At 29.5% G+C, this 14,659-nt stretch overlaps 1 non-coding gene across 1 annotated transcript; it reads right to left on the bottom strand.

Annotated features, from left to right (window-relative positions):
• Positions 1-13,856: 13,856 nt before the first annotated feature.
• TRNAL-AAG (transfer RNA leucine (anticodon AAG)) lies at positions 13,857-13,937 on the bottom strand. The gene has a single exon. It is a non-coding gene; the product is annotated as a tRNA-Leu (tRNA).
• Between the last annotated feature and the right edge of the window lie 722 nt (positions 13,938-14,659).

Here is a 14,659-nt window from a genome sequence, read left to right as displayed (position 1 = left end):
TCTTCCCTGCAATTTTAAACCGAGACCAATCCAACACAACCAATCCATTTCAACATATTTTCAAGACAGATTTAACGTATTCATAAGATAACCTCATCACATACCAAAACCAAAATTTGTTAGCCATACCAATGGCTAACCATACATTCATTTTACATTAACATTTACTTTACTAGCTTATACATGTCATTGATTTCCAAAATAAAGTTTCTTTATATACCGAGATCTTGAGGTTGATAGTGTGATGCGTCTCCGACCAAATCCGACCTCCGAGCTCTTAACACTACAAAACAGGGGAAAAGGAAACAGGGTAAGCACTTTGTGCTTAGTAAGTTCATGTAACAAGAATTATACTTACCTAATATTTTCAATACAATGCAATAAACATTCATACACCCATTCCATACATTTTTCCCCTATCATGCACAAACTCAACATTCAAATTTGTCCAATAATTTCCATGTATCAATAATTTATACCATGATTGATGAGCTCATCAATACCATGTTTTCCATTTCCTTGTTATTTTTCCATATTTATCCCGTTGAACTACTTGGAATTTCGATGGATTTTCAGGGGTACACTTTAGTGTACAAATCCAGGTCCGTCAATTCATATTCATGTGCGCACATTTCCATTTCAGAGAGCACACTCCTGCGAACCTCATCCTTACAGCGGGATTACCAGTCCAGGCTAAATCCCCTGTAATATAACCTCATAAAGTATTGTCAGGATTACCAGTCCAGGCTAAATTCAGACCCTAATTCGGATTACCCGTCCGGGCTAAATCCATTTTCCACATATTCTTCGGGAGGGCTATATCAGGATAGGATCACCCGTTCGGGTTAGATCCTTTTTACCATCAATTCCTTTTTAGAGATCCATCGAAGTTTCCTTCCATTCAACCAGGATTTCTTCCCCTTTTTATGAAATATATCAGTGCTTCATCAATTTTCATATAATGAACATTCAAATCATATTCACATCAATAATAAACATTTCAAGCATTTAAGAATATAATTCAAGTTACACGAACTTACCTCGATACTTGTTCGTAAACAAAAATCTACAAATCCCAAACTTTTTCTTTTCCTCGATCTAGCTTCGTATTTGAATTTTCTGGATCTAAATAAATAAATTTAATCATTAATCTAGTACATTTCATGTTCATATGTAACATTTTCTATAATTCCATTATTAGTTATAGTGCATTCAAAGTTGTCTCACTGAGTTATAGTCACTAAATTATTTATATCTTGAGCTACGAAACTTAAAATTAAGATCTGCTAATTTTCTCCAAAACTAGACTCACATATATTCTTACCATAAAATTTTCAGAATTTTTGGTTTACCCAATAAGTACATTTTATTCTTTAAATTTTCCCCTGTTTCACTGTTCGACAGTTCCGACCTCTCTTCACTAAAAGTTAATTATCTTATTGTACAGAATTCGGATGATGTTCTCGCTTGTTTATTTTGAAAATAGACTCATTAAGTATTTTAAACATATAAATTTAAGCTCATAATTATTTTTATTCAATTTTTTATGATTTTCTAAAGTCAAAACAGGGGAACCCAAATTCATTCTGACATTGTGTCACAAAATCTATTATATCTCATGATTTACAATTCCATTGCTTACACCGCTTCTTTTATAAGAAACTAGACTCAATAATATTTAATTTAATATTCTGCTCACCCTCTAATTCGATCTCTACAATTTTTGGTGATTTTTCAAAGTTAGACTACTGCTGCTGTCCAAAACTGTTTTAGTGCATGATGTTAATTACCATTTTTCCCTAAGCTTTCAATAAATGATAATTTCATCCCTACTCAATTAACCTCTCAATTGAGCTAATTTTTTTCTCAATTAACACTGTATCCCATCACTTTAAACTACTTTGTAAGCTTTGGAAATCAGAATTTTAGTACTAGACTTTAATTCCAAACCTTTTCACAATTAGGTCCTACAAATCAATTTCTATTGAAATTACCTAATAAAATCATCTCTTAAACAAATTAAAGCTTCAATTTCATGCTATTTCATCATAAAATTCTAAAAAATATTAATAGCAGCTTTCAATTTCATTCATAAAATCAAAACTAATGGATTTAGTAATAGGACCTAGTTGTAAAAGTCTTAGAAACACAAAAATTACAAGAAAAAGGCAAGGATTAACTCACTTGGTGCAAAAATTATGAAAAACCAGCTTGAAGAAACCCTTAGGACGTCTTTTGGCTGATGAGAATGCAGACAAATAAAGAGAATTCTAGATATTCCACTTTAGTCCTAACTTTTAAAGTAAATTTTGCAATATTCTAATTTTACCCTTAATTCTTCAATTCTCCTGATTTTTCTCAGCTTATGCCGCCCAAAATATCTCCTTTTGGGCTTATTTGCAATTTATGTCCCTCCTCATTTAACAATTGAGCTATTTAATCCTTCTAGTAACTTTTACACCTTTTTTAATTTAGTCTTTTTACTTAATTGACTACCCAAACATTAAAATTTTCTAACGAAATTTTAATACCATATTACTAACACTTCATAAATATTTATAAAAATATTTTTGACTCAGTTTTACGAGATCGAGGTCTCGATACCTTATTTTTACCCAATTTCTTCAATAATTTCTTTTTCTAACTAACTACTAAATCGGTAAAATTTTTCTATCGATATTTTCATACGAGTTTCCTATCATGTCAATATTCATGCAAAAATATTAAAATAAATTTCTCTTTAAATCGGATTTGTGGTTACAAAACCACTATTCCGATAACCTTGAATTTGGCCATTACATGCACAATTAAATCAAAATCAAAGCTTCATGTATACATATGAACCGCAATGCATCAAATCAAAGTTCATGTATCAAATTATACATCAGAGAAAAGTTCATTTATAAATTTAATATTTATTTCAATAAGTTATATTATTAAAGTGTATTCTAATCTTTGTATTTAAAAAAGCAATAAAATTTGCATATGATTGAATTTGAGCCCTACTATTCACATCAATAAAACATTATATCACTAAACTAAAATTTTATTTTATAATAATATTTATTATTTAATTATATTATACATACTTTATTATCTCAATCAATTGTATCTCTGATAATATTGTTGATTGATGACAACACCGAGATAAATAATTATAGTGTATTTAGTATTTTATTATGATGTATTTACGTGTTTAAATTTCATCTTACTCCCGATTTAATATGTTTTTCATTTTAGCATTGTACATATTTCATATGTCATTCTTAATTATTTTAAACCATATAATTTATTATTACTTTTAAACTAATATCTATATTCTAAATACGTAGTTTTTACATGTGATAAATTTTTTATTATATTATTAATAAATTTATATTTAGTTAATGCTCCTGAGTTTCGAAATGTATTTCATATTTGAGTCATGTTTCGAAATGTATTTCATATTTGAGTCATGTAAAATAAGTTAATCTTTTTTCTTAAAAATGATGCCCTTTATTTAGTTCTTCTTTTCGGAAAAGTTGTCTCATCATTGATATTTTGATGGGAAAAGTCTTTCAAAAATTTATTGGACAATTCTATCCTTTGGTTTTTATTTTATTTTTAGTTTCCATTATTCAATATATTTGGTTTTTATTTTTATTTTACATTATTCAAATATGATTTTGCTCTTTATCTTATTCTTATTTTCAAATTTAAATAGTTTAATTGAGCTTTAAATTTATTTGGCACATCTAACCTCGTCCCTTAACTACTACGGTTAGTTTAGTATTGCTTATCAATAGTGTTTTTAGGTCAAAAATCACTTTTTAGCAAAAGCTAAATTTTTTACTTCTATTTTTGTTAAAAAGTATTTTTGTAAAGATTTTTTTATCTCAAAAGCACTTTTGAAAAGTTCAAAATATATTATTTAGCAATATTTTTAGCTCAAAAGTACTTTTTATCCCAAAAATACCTTTTAGAAGCAATATTAAACTGGCCTTACATCAACAAGCCCTTTTGTTCTTTTCTACTTTCATTTTCTTTTTAAAATCTTTATTTCAGTTACTTAATTTTGAATTTCTTTATTTATCTATCTTAGAGAAGAAGAGTATTATGAATATTTAAATATAGGTCTCATTTGGCTGATAGTCGATAGTTGATTGCTGATTGCAGTAGTTAGTTTGACTAACTGATCATTTGGCTGATAGTCGATAGTTAGTATTATGAATATTTAAATATAGGTCTCATTTGGCTGATTCTATTGACTGTTTATTTAAAAGTGTTTGGTAAAACTTAGCTAATAACTGAAAACTGATATGTGTAAAATGACAAATAAGGGCATGACACATTTTATTATTAATTATTTACTTGCTTATAATACTTTAGCCTTTATTGAGTGAAGTTATTGAAATAAAACATTATTATCAAGAAATTAAAACATCCATTATAGAAATTAATTAGTGAATATTTTGAAATTTTAAATAAATAATTTTTAAGCTCCTTATTTGAAAATATTAACCTTGTAGAAATTGATAAATATTAATAGTGTATAAATATAATTGTAAACTATATTCTTAGTGATAATTATGTCATGTTCTTAATATGTAAATTAGTGATAATTATGTCATACTCTGAATAAATTTGCCAAGTAGCATATTTCAATTAATATAAAGTTGCATCAGAAATCATTTTACAAAAATAAATTGAAAATATATTAAGAGTATATAAATATTCAATGATGAAAGGGCTCGATTGAAAATTTCTCGTGACAATGTTGATTTTTGTAGATTCACGATGGATTTTTTTTTTTTGAGATTTATTTTGGACTTTGGAGGTGAAAGTGAAAATGGGAGAATGAAGACTATTGATATCTTGGCACCCCTATTAGTTTTGAGAATATATGGCAAAGAGAGTAATTTTTTAGCAAGTATGGTTAGATATGTCATTCCACATATCTCATTCCCAATCAACTGTTGAAAAAAGTTGCCCATCCCGGTGTTTTTCATTTTGGAGGTTTTAACTCAACAAACTCTTGTAAACATCCATTCACCAAACACTACAATTAGTGGGTTTGACTACCAAATCCTCCATTTGTGCCCAAATCAGCTAAAAAAAGGCTCAAAACTTTGTTTGCCAAACACTCCATAGTAATTTTAGCTAATTGAGTCTTAACTCGATTGACATCGATATTGTTATTAGTGTAGGAGGTCGTGAGTTTGATTGCGCTGAAGCGTATTATCCTCCTATTTAAGGGTTAGGGAGGAGCTATATGTAGTTCTAGGCATTCTACCAAAAAAGTAATTGATATAATAAAAACCTATAATGAAATAAATATTCAAAAAAATATAGTAATTTTATGTTTAATATTTCATTTACCACTCTCTTTTGGCATAAATAAAAGTATTATAGAGATATTTTATAGATTAACTTCCAAAAATTATAACACAGTGGGAAAAAACAATTTAATAACAATATAAAGTTAATATTTAAGATGCAATTAATTCAAACAAAATATTAATGTAACTAAAAATATAAAAATAGGGTAAATTGTCAAAATAGTCATTTTTGTTTTTCTCAAGTTACATTTTAGTCACTTATGTTTGAAATGTTACGTTTTAGTCACTTACGTTAACGTGTTGTAACATTTTAGTCACTGAGCCGTTAATTATCATTAACGCTGTAACGATAAGCTGATGTGGCATGTTAAACCATCATTTCAAACAAAAAAATTTATATTAAATTATACCATTGGTCCCCATATTTTCTTCGTCTTGAGCAATTTTTTCTTTTATATTCTTTTAACTTTCTTTTATTTTTTTATTTTCCATTCTCTTCTGCTTCTCCCTCTATTTTCTTCCCTTCTCCATATCTTTTAACGTAAAAGAAAAAAACTAAACTACTTAATACAAAAATATAGGGACCAATTTTATAATTTAACCTAAAATTTTCATTTGAAATGATGATTTAACGTGCCATGTCATCTACCATTACACCGTTAACGACAATTAACGCTCGGTGACTAAAATGTTACAACACAATAACATTAGTGACTAAAATGCAACATTTCAAATATAAGTGACTAAAATGTAACCCGAGGAAAATAGAAGTGACTATTTTGATAGTTTACTCTATAAAAATATTAACAAAGCATTTTATTTTTATTTTTACATAATGCTATCTTCTTAAGTTATTTTTGATTAATTTATTTTTAAATATATAGAAATAAGTTACGTAATAAAATAGAGTTATTCCTCATTTCATGTATCTTATTGTTTAGATGATAGTTTTGTTTTATCAAATGTTAGTTTTATTTTACCAATTTGTAAGTTAAAATCTTGAAATGTAATTAATGGTAGATACGATTTTCGGGACATTTTACAATAAGTTATATAATGTGATAAGACTATTGGATTGATATAATATTAAAATTTATCACATGTGTATGTGTTATGGACTGAGGATCAAAGCCTGTGACTAATATATAAAAAGCGTTTTATGGAGGTCAATTGATTAAATGAGACTCATTTATCCACTTAAATTGACCCAATTTGTAAAATATATGGAGAAACATATTTACTTGGAGCCTTGATAACCTGGTGAAACACTTAAGGAAAACAAGGGTTGCCATGGTAAATATGTAAACTAATGTTAAAAGATTCATAATCTTAGAATATTTGATTTTGTAATTTTAGAGGATTATGTAAATCCCTTAATAATCTCAATTGTAGATTAACTTTAATCTCGATCATCAATATAAGGTGTGTACCGTTTGATTTGGGGGAGATCAATTATAAATAAAGGCATTCTCTCTCATTTGAAATCATCTCATTGTATCTCATTGTATCCTCATCCATAGTAATTGAATACTATTGAAAGTATTTACTCAAACACCTTGTGAACGTTGCTTTCTTATGGCTTTTTTTGTTCTCTAGTTGCTTCTTTATTTTTAAATTGCTTCTATTTTATTTTCGGTGCATTAGAGAATTTCTCTTAAGAATTCTCATTTATTTTCGAGAGTAAGGCTGACTTAGGCAGATTTGAACTTAAGAAATCGCCTAAGACCGCATGAATTACGAGCTTAAAGTTCTAACTCGATGACATATGCATGTAAAAGCTACGTATTTGGAACACATAGATGTGTTTAAAAATAACATACAGTAAAAAATGAAATGTATAGTTTGAAACTAATTAATAATAACAAATATAATATGTACAATATTAAAATAAAAAACTAGATTAAATTATGAGTAAAATAAAAATTTTCAACACATAAATAAATCATATTATTATTAAATGCACTACAATTGTTTCTCATAGTGTTGTCTTCAATCTCGGTAGATGTTGAGTTAACTTATGGCATCAACTCAATCAATAACATTATCAATATATACAATTTTGGAGGCAATAAAATGTGCATAAAAGTGTACAAAACATTTTAAGATAAATATTTGGTTGTGCGGTAAAGTTAAAGTTCTATTAATTCAAATTTTCATGGGTTCAAATAACTTTGTATGCAAATTATTTATTAGTTTAAAAAAAATAAAAAGACTAAAGTACCCTAAATAATATAACTTATTTTAAATACGGAATGACATTTTCGTAGTTTTTCTAAGTAGGGATGACAATGGAGCGGGACGAGGTGGGGTGAATATTGCTAAATCCATCACCGCTCCATAGTCGGCATTTTAAATACGGAATGACATTTTCGTAGTTTTTCTAAGTAGGGATGGCAATGGAACGGGACGAGGTGGGGTGAATATTGCTAAATCCATCACCGCCCCATAGTCGGCACGCTTTACTCCACCACCCGCCTGTTCCACTATAGATGTATAATCTTGAAATTCAATACCATTTCCATGGATATTGGATATATCCATCCTTGCCCCATCACACTCCGCTTCAATTTAAAATTTGCTACTTATCTTTAATATTTTCAATATTTTTAAAGTTAAGTAAATATTTAAACACAATTCTTCAAAAAAAATTTGAGCATAAAATATATGGATTTTTTTCTATATTACGTTATTACATTTTTACCATTTTAGTAATTTATATATACAAGGATAAGATGATAATTTCATATAGTGGAGTGGGTCAAGGTGGGGCAAGCAATTACCCTAACCACTTCATACCCACTATCCAAATGAAAAATAATCCACCTCGTCCCACCCCGCATCCACTTTTTAAAAGAAAAAATTCGCTCTATTTGCAACAAATCATTTTGGAATCCACCAGGCAATGCGAGTTTTGCCACCCTATTCATAACCGAGTTGGTGCCTGATTGATTTGTAATACCAACTCAATTAAAGGTTTTACTGACAGTGTATTTTTAAACTCCACAAGCAAATATAAAAAAATGCCATGTGTCTCATTTATTATATGTATTTATATTTATTTTTTAATATTTCACTTTATCCAATTATACACTTGTCACCACCCTAATCCTATTTGTAGAATTTAAAACTTTAATGACCATGTATCAAATATTTTCTCTTTAAATAATAGTATAGATGCTCCCATCCTCCAATTAAATTTGTCACATTTTGACTTTAAGTGATAAAAATTACAACTTTAACCTTCTTTTCTTTAAAATTTATTATGAGTAAATTTTTAATAAATAAATATATATCATAAAAAGTTTCAGTGGTTTAATTTTAAATAAATATATATGTTTTATAAAATCTAAAACAAACATTTTATTAATCTTGAATATTATACCTAGCGGAGATGTTCGAGGAGGAGAAACGATTGGTTGAACTAAATTTGTAGATGACAAATAGGATATTAAGTGGTAATGTTTAAACTCATATTTAAAATGTTAATAAATAATTAGAAATTTTATTATACATGTATGCATGTGTAAACCATATATTTAGAATACATATGTGTGTTTAAAAGTAAAATACAATAATTAATGAAATGCATAGTTTGAAAATAATTAATAATTACACATGAAATTAGATTAATTTATGAGTAAATCAAACTTTAAACACATAAATACATCATATTAGGAATATTAAATGAAAATAATTATTTATCATGGTGTTGTTATCAATACTAAGTTGATGTCGAGTTAATTCAATACTAAGTTGATGTCGAGTTAATTTGTGGCACCAAATTAATCAACAACATTACCAATACTAGAAATTATATTACACGCGTATGTGTCAGGGGCCGTGGATCAAAGCTCGTGACCATTGCGCACAAAATGCCTCATAGAGGTCAACTTATTAAATGGGGCTCATTTGTCCTGTCACACCCCGACTTGTCAAAGTTAAGTTGGAAAGGTGAATTTGAGGACTAATTTGAAAAGCTTACAATTTGTGCAGGTTCTAGTAGAAATAAGAAGAATTGGCCGACTAGATGTGTAAAGATTAGATTTCAACATTGGTTCCATTGGGTTAAATTAGGAATATTTTAATGGGAGACACGATGATTATGAATGTGTACACTTGACTGTTGAGTTTGGGATCGGTGTAGGAAATGCATGAGTAATATATAAGGGAGGGATGTTATTCTTTGATGTAATTCCTTCATTTTTTTGTTCTTCTTTCATTTTCTTCATTGGTCTAGTTGAAGGAAAGAAAGATTAAGAATGATATGAATGGAAGAAAGAAGCTAAAGTTATGCATAAGAAGTTGATAATTTATTAAGTTGTTGCTGAAGGTTCTGGTAGCAACGGAAGAAGCAAAGTAGAAGGTTTTGGCGTCAACTTCCAGGTGAGTTCCAGAACTCAAGTCTTAAAGAGATGCTTATGTTTTGGTATTGTTTGTTGGTTCTGTAACTTTTGTCCTAAGATGATGAATTCTATGGCTGAATGATGATACATTGAGATGCATCTTGTGTGTAGATATGAAAGTATATGGCTAGTTGTAAGTTTATTTATATGGTATAAATGAGATGTTTGGCGTGATATTTGCTGGTTATGTTGGATGAATGTTGAGCAAATGATGCGTCAACCTATGGCTGAATGATGTGAAATTGATGAATTACTTCGTAACTGAATATTGATGTATCTTGAGGTCTGTTGTGTTGATTTGAAGATGCATGAAACGTTGGTTTAATGTGTGTCGTGCATGAATAGTATGGTTGATAGAATACTTGTGCATGAAATGCATGTATATGATATGCAGAGTCTGGAGGATTGTTCCAGCGGATGAAAGATGAAGAAATGTCACCTTATGCACTTTGTGCCACGTGTTATTTGGCTTTACGGAGGTTTGGGCGGATAGTATAGAAAATGTATATGCATGGTTTTCAGCTTTGCAAAAGTACAATTAGATTGTACGAAGAAATCTGTGCAAATAAATATGATAACCCAATGTGGGTTCTATGAATGCTTGTGACTCTATAGGGTCTAAGGCTTTAAGCCTCTTATGTGTAAGCAAGTCCATGGGCATGGTATATGAAAGTTATGAAATATATGCAGAAGTTCGTAAGGACTATCTTATATGTAGAAGTCTGCCAAGACTATCTTATATGTGAAAGTTCATCAGAACTATCTTATATGTGAAAGTTTGTCAAAACTATCTTATATGTGGAAGTCCATCAAAACTATCTTATATGTGGAAGTCCATCAAGACTATCTTATATGTGAAAGTTTTTCAGAAATATATTATAAGTGGAAATTTGTCAAGGCTATTTTACAAATAAAATTCCGCAAAGAAGGGATGTGTCTTCTTGAGTAAGATGTGTCAGTCCTCTTTATTAACACGTTATGAGAGTCTTTTTTATGAATTCGTTAGTATGTTTAGTAAAGCATAAATCTGCATATTTGAGTCCATTAGGACAAGCCATTATGGCAGTCCGCAATAGGAACTATCCGCCAAGATCTGTCTTATCTGGTTCCCGATATATTATTGAGGAAAAATGAGTGAGATGGGTTTACTTTCACAAGTTCACAAGTAAGAATTCATGAGGATTTCCTCTCAAATAATAAGTTGCATATGACATAGTCAATTGATTAAGATAGAGTTCGCAAGGATAATCCGTCAAGAGATCAAACGTTATCGAATTTGTATCTTAATATTACATCTATAAAATCTTCTCATATCTTCTACGTTCAAGACGCTAGTAGTAGATCAAATGACATTGAGTAAGTTGAATTGTTCTTCGAGATGTGCAAGTAAATAAGTAGTGGTGTCATTGAAGATAATTACCTAGTACACGTATGCCAGTTCATGAGATGTAATTAATGTGTCAATGAAAATGCCAAACCGCTCTAGTACCAACAGTTAAACTTAAATTCTATACCATGGAGTGCCAATTTGATTAGCATTCTGCTGATGCAAGGTATGCATAACTCACTAAGTTTGATTCAACTTACATATGTGTCATTTTGTATTGTAGGTAAAAAGGAAATTGTGAGGTTTCGAGGAGGGACCAGGCCAAAATCCGTCGGACTCAGTGGACTTGCTATTTAGGTGTAATATGCATACATTGGGCCGACCCAGAGGTAGAGTCTCAGGGCTAGGCGCAAGTTGAAGTTTCATAGGAATGTAGGATACATTCCTAAATCTAAATAAAACTATATGTATAGTAAAGTTACTTTGTAAAATATAAATGTATTAAATTATTGTAATTGGCAAAGTTTATTACTAATGTAATTGGCAAACTTTGGTTGAGTAATAAATTTAATATTTTACTAATGTAATTGGCACAAGTTAAATCCCATTGTATGCATATTATTATTATTTAATAAAAGACTAAAGTACCCGTGAAAATCTAAGTTTTTAAATCTTGAAGAAAATTAATATGATTTCCTAACATAGTTGGTGCCTAGAGTTGATTCATGACACCAACTTAGTTAGGAAGTTAAATAATAGTATAGCTACTTAAAATGATATTTATAGAAAATTGCAATTAATTTATTTTTTGAATTTAGTAAAAGATTGTAGTAAATTAAACAAAATATTTTTGGTACAATATTGAACACCAACCAATAGGCCATAACTTAGAGTTTAAAAAGTTATATATACTATATTAGTTATTATTATTTATTCATTTCAATATCATACATATTTTATTTTTTATTATTAATAAGTTTCAAACCATATATTTAATTATTTATAATTCACTATTTTTAAACTAATATTTGTGTTCTAAGTACGCAGTTTTCACATGCATATGTCCAGGCTGCAATTCAAAGCCTGTGACCAACGCACCAAATCCATCCAATGGATGTCTATTGTTTAGATGGGGATCATTTGGCCCACAAGAACTGGCCTGATACAGTAAACTGTTGGAGAAGTTTGTTAGATTGAAGCCTGGGTGGCCCAATAATGAAGATATGGCAACATAGACTATTTTTAGTAAATATGGGAATCATATCTTGTAAAGATTATATTTGATATTTTGTAATCTTGTAAATCCCCAAAATCAAGGGATAGGCTAATATTGTCTGTCGATGTAACTTAATCTAGACTGTCAGTTTTTGGGGAGCTCAACTATAAATAGAGAGCCTCCCCTCATTTGTACTCACTTCACTTCATTCATCCATTGTTTCTTTATTCTTTGTGAATAAGAGAAATATTGAGAACATTTACTCAAATACCTCTCGTGCGTTCTTTTCTGTGGCTTTTTGTTGTTCTTTTGTAGCTTCTTTTGGTATAATTGCTTTTGCTATACAAATTGGTGCCTTGGAGGAATTCTAAAGGAATCCCCACTTGTGGTGTTTAGGCTGACTTAAGCAAGTTTGGAACGAACGGATCGTCTAAGGCCGCATGGATCACGAGAAGAAAGGTCTATCCCCGTGACACATATGCGTGTGATAGAATTTCTATATTGATAATGTTGTTAACTGAGTTGGTGTCATAGGTAAACTCGACATTAACTCAAGATTATTGACAACACCATGGTAAACAATTGTAGTGCATTTAGTATTCTTAATATGATGTATTTATGTGTTTAAATTTCTTTTTACTCACAATTTAATCAATTTTTTATTTTAATATCATGCATATTTTATATGTTATTATTAATTAATTTCAAACCGTACATTTAATTTTTTATTATCTGTTATTTTTAAACTAACACTCGTTAAGTATGCAGTTTCTACACGCATACGCATGTGCTAGAATTTCTAGTATTATTTAAAACTTTGATTGAGTTGGTGTCGCTTTCAACTGAGTCCCAACTCAGTTATGATAATTTTTCAAAGAAAACCAATATCTTTATGAAGCAACAAATATAATCTTAAGAGTACTTTTGTCTTTTTACATACAATGTAGAAAAATACATACATATTATGAGATTTGAACTTAAGATATCAAAATTTTATTCCTTCAACTTCACCATTTCAATAAATTTTATAGATTTGTTCTATAAAATTTTCGCCCACATCATTGGTGTGTAAGTAAATATATATATATTAATTTTAATAAGATAATATATTAAACATTGAAGTGTTTTATCAAGTAGTTGGATTTTGTTTAATTTGTTCCGAGGCAAAACACAAAGTAAAAAAGAAAAAAAATCGAACTCTCAGATTCACAAGGTTTGATTTTGTCTCTAGTATCTATATTCCTTGAATTTATGAAATTTATATTCTTTTACTTTTATGTCTTAATCTGTTTGATTTTAAAAATCAAATCAAATCGATAATACAGTTAAATTTGAACTTGGAACATTTTATTTCATCTGGGGGAGAGATCGAGTTTCATGAAATAGTGAATGGTCTTATCAATACACAAATGTATAACTCCCCTGGAATTTCAATTGCGCTTATATTCATCACTGTAGGAATTGGGTTCAAGCTTTCCCCAGCCCCTTCTCATCAATGGACTCCTGACGTAAACGGAGGATTATAAGAGCAGAGAAAAATTTATTGAATAGAATTAGATCAGAGGGATGGAAAGAATAAATCTAAAACTGATTGTTGAGAGTGGGATTTGAACCGACACCCTTTCGGACCAAAACCTTAATCTGGCGCCTTAGACCAACTCGGCCATCTCAACATTGCTTAACCCATACGTGTAACTTTAGTTAGTGAATAAGAGTAAATTTTTCACCTCCCTTTCCTGGCCTTAAACACAAATTAGTGGTCCAATTAGAGTGGCCTACCAAAACTCAACCGGTTTGTGAAGGGTAGTGATGGCAACGGGTAGGGCAGGTTGGATTTTTGGCCACCTAATCTCGACCTGAAGCTTCACCACAATCCCCCAACTCTGGTATATTAAAGTTTAACTTAAATCATCAATTTTAGAAAGGTTTCGATCTCCAACCAAATTTTATTTATATATTTATTTTTTATTCAAATCAATTCCCTAATATAAATCAATTAATAATACGTTGATATTGATAACCTTGCAAGTATATATATATATATATGCATGTATTTTGCAAACAAATTTTGCTATACTTACAAACATATATATAATATTATATACGTATATCAGTTAGGTTATAATTTTGAGAAAGGAAGCAATACATGAGTTTTATCAAGATTTAAAGTTAGTAATTATAGGAAGACGGGAGATTTGAATTAGAGGTTTTTTTTTTCAATCAACATTTCATTCAAAGCAAAAGAAAATTCAAGTTACTATACAAAGCAATCAAGAAAGAACACAAACCAGAAAATTTAATTAAGCAGGGCTGGTAGGCCATCCTTGTTTAGGTATGGACCAAAGAAGATGGTGGCTGGTGCAACTAGTAAAAAAAACACATTTCATTCTTATAA

The sequence above is a fragment of the Gossypium raimondii genome, chromosome 2 (genome assembly GCF_025698545.1).
Source record: "Gossypium raimondii isolate GPD5lz chromosome 2, ASM2569854v1, whole genome shotgun sequence".
In the NCBI taxonomy this organism is placed as follows: Eukaryota; Viridiplantae; Streptophyta; class Magnoliopsida; order Malvales; family Malvaceae; genus Gossypium; species Gossypium raimondii.
The sequence above is the reverse complement of the archived record's forward strand: the minus strand, read 5'-3'. Positions and strand labels throughout refer to the sequence as shown.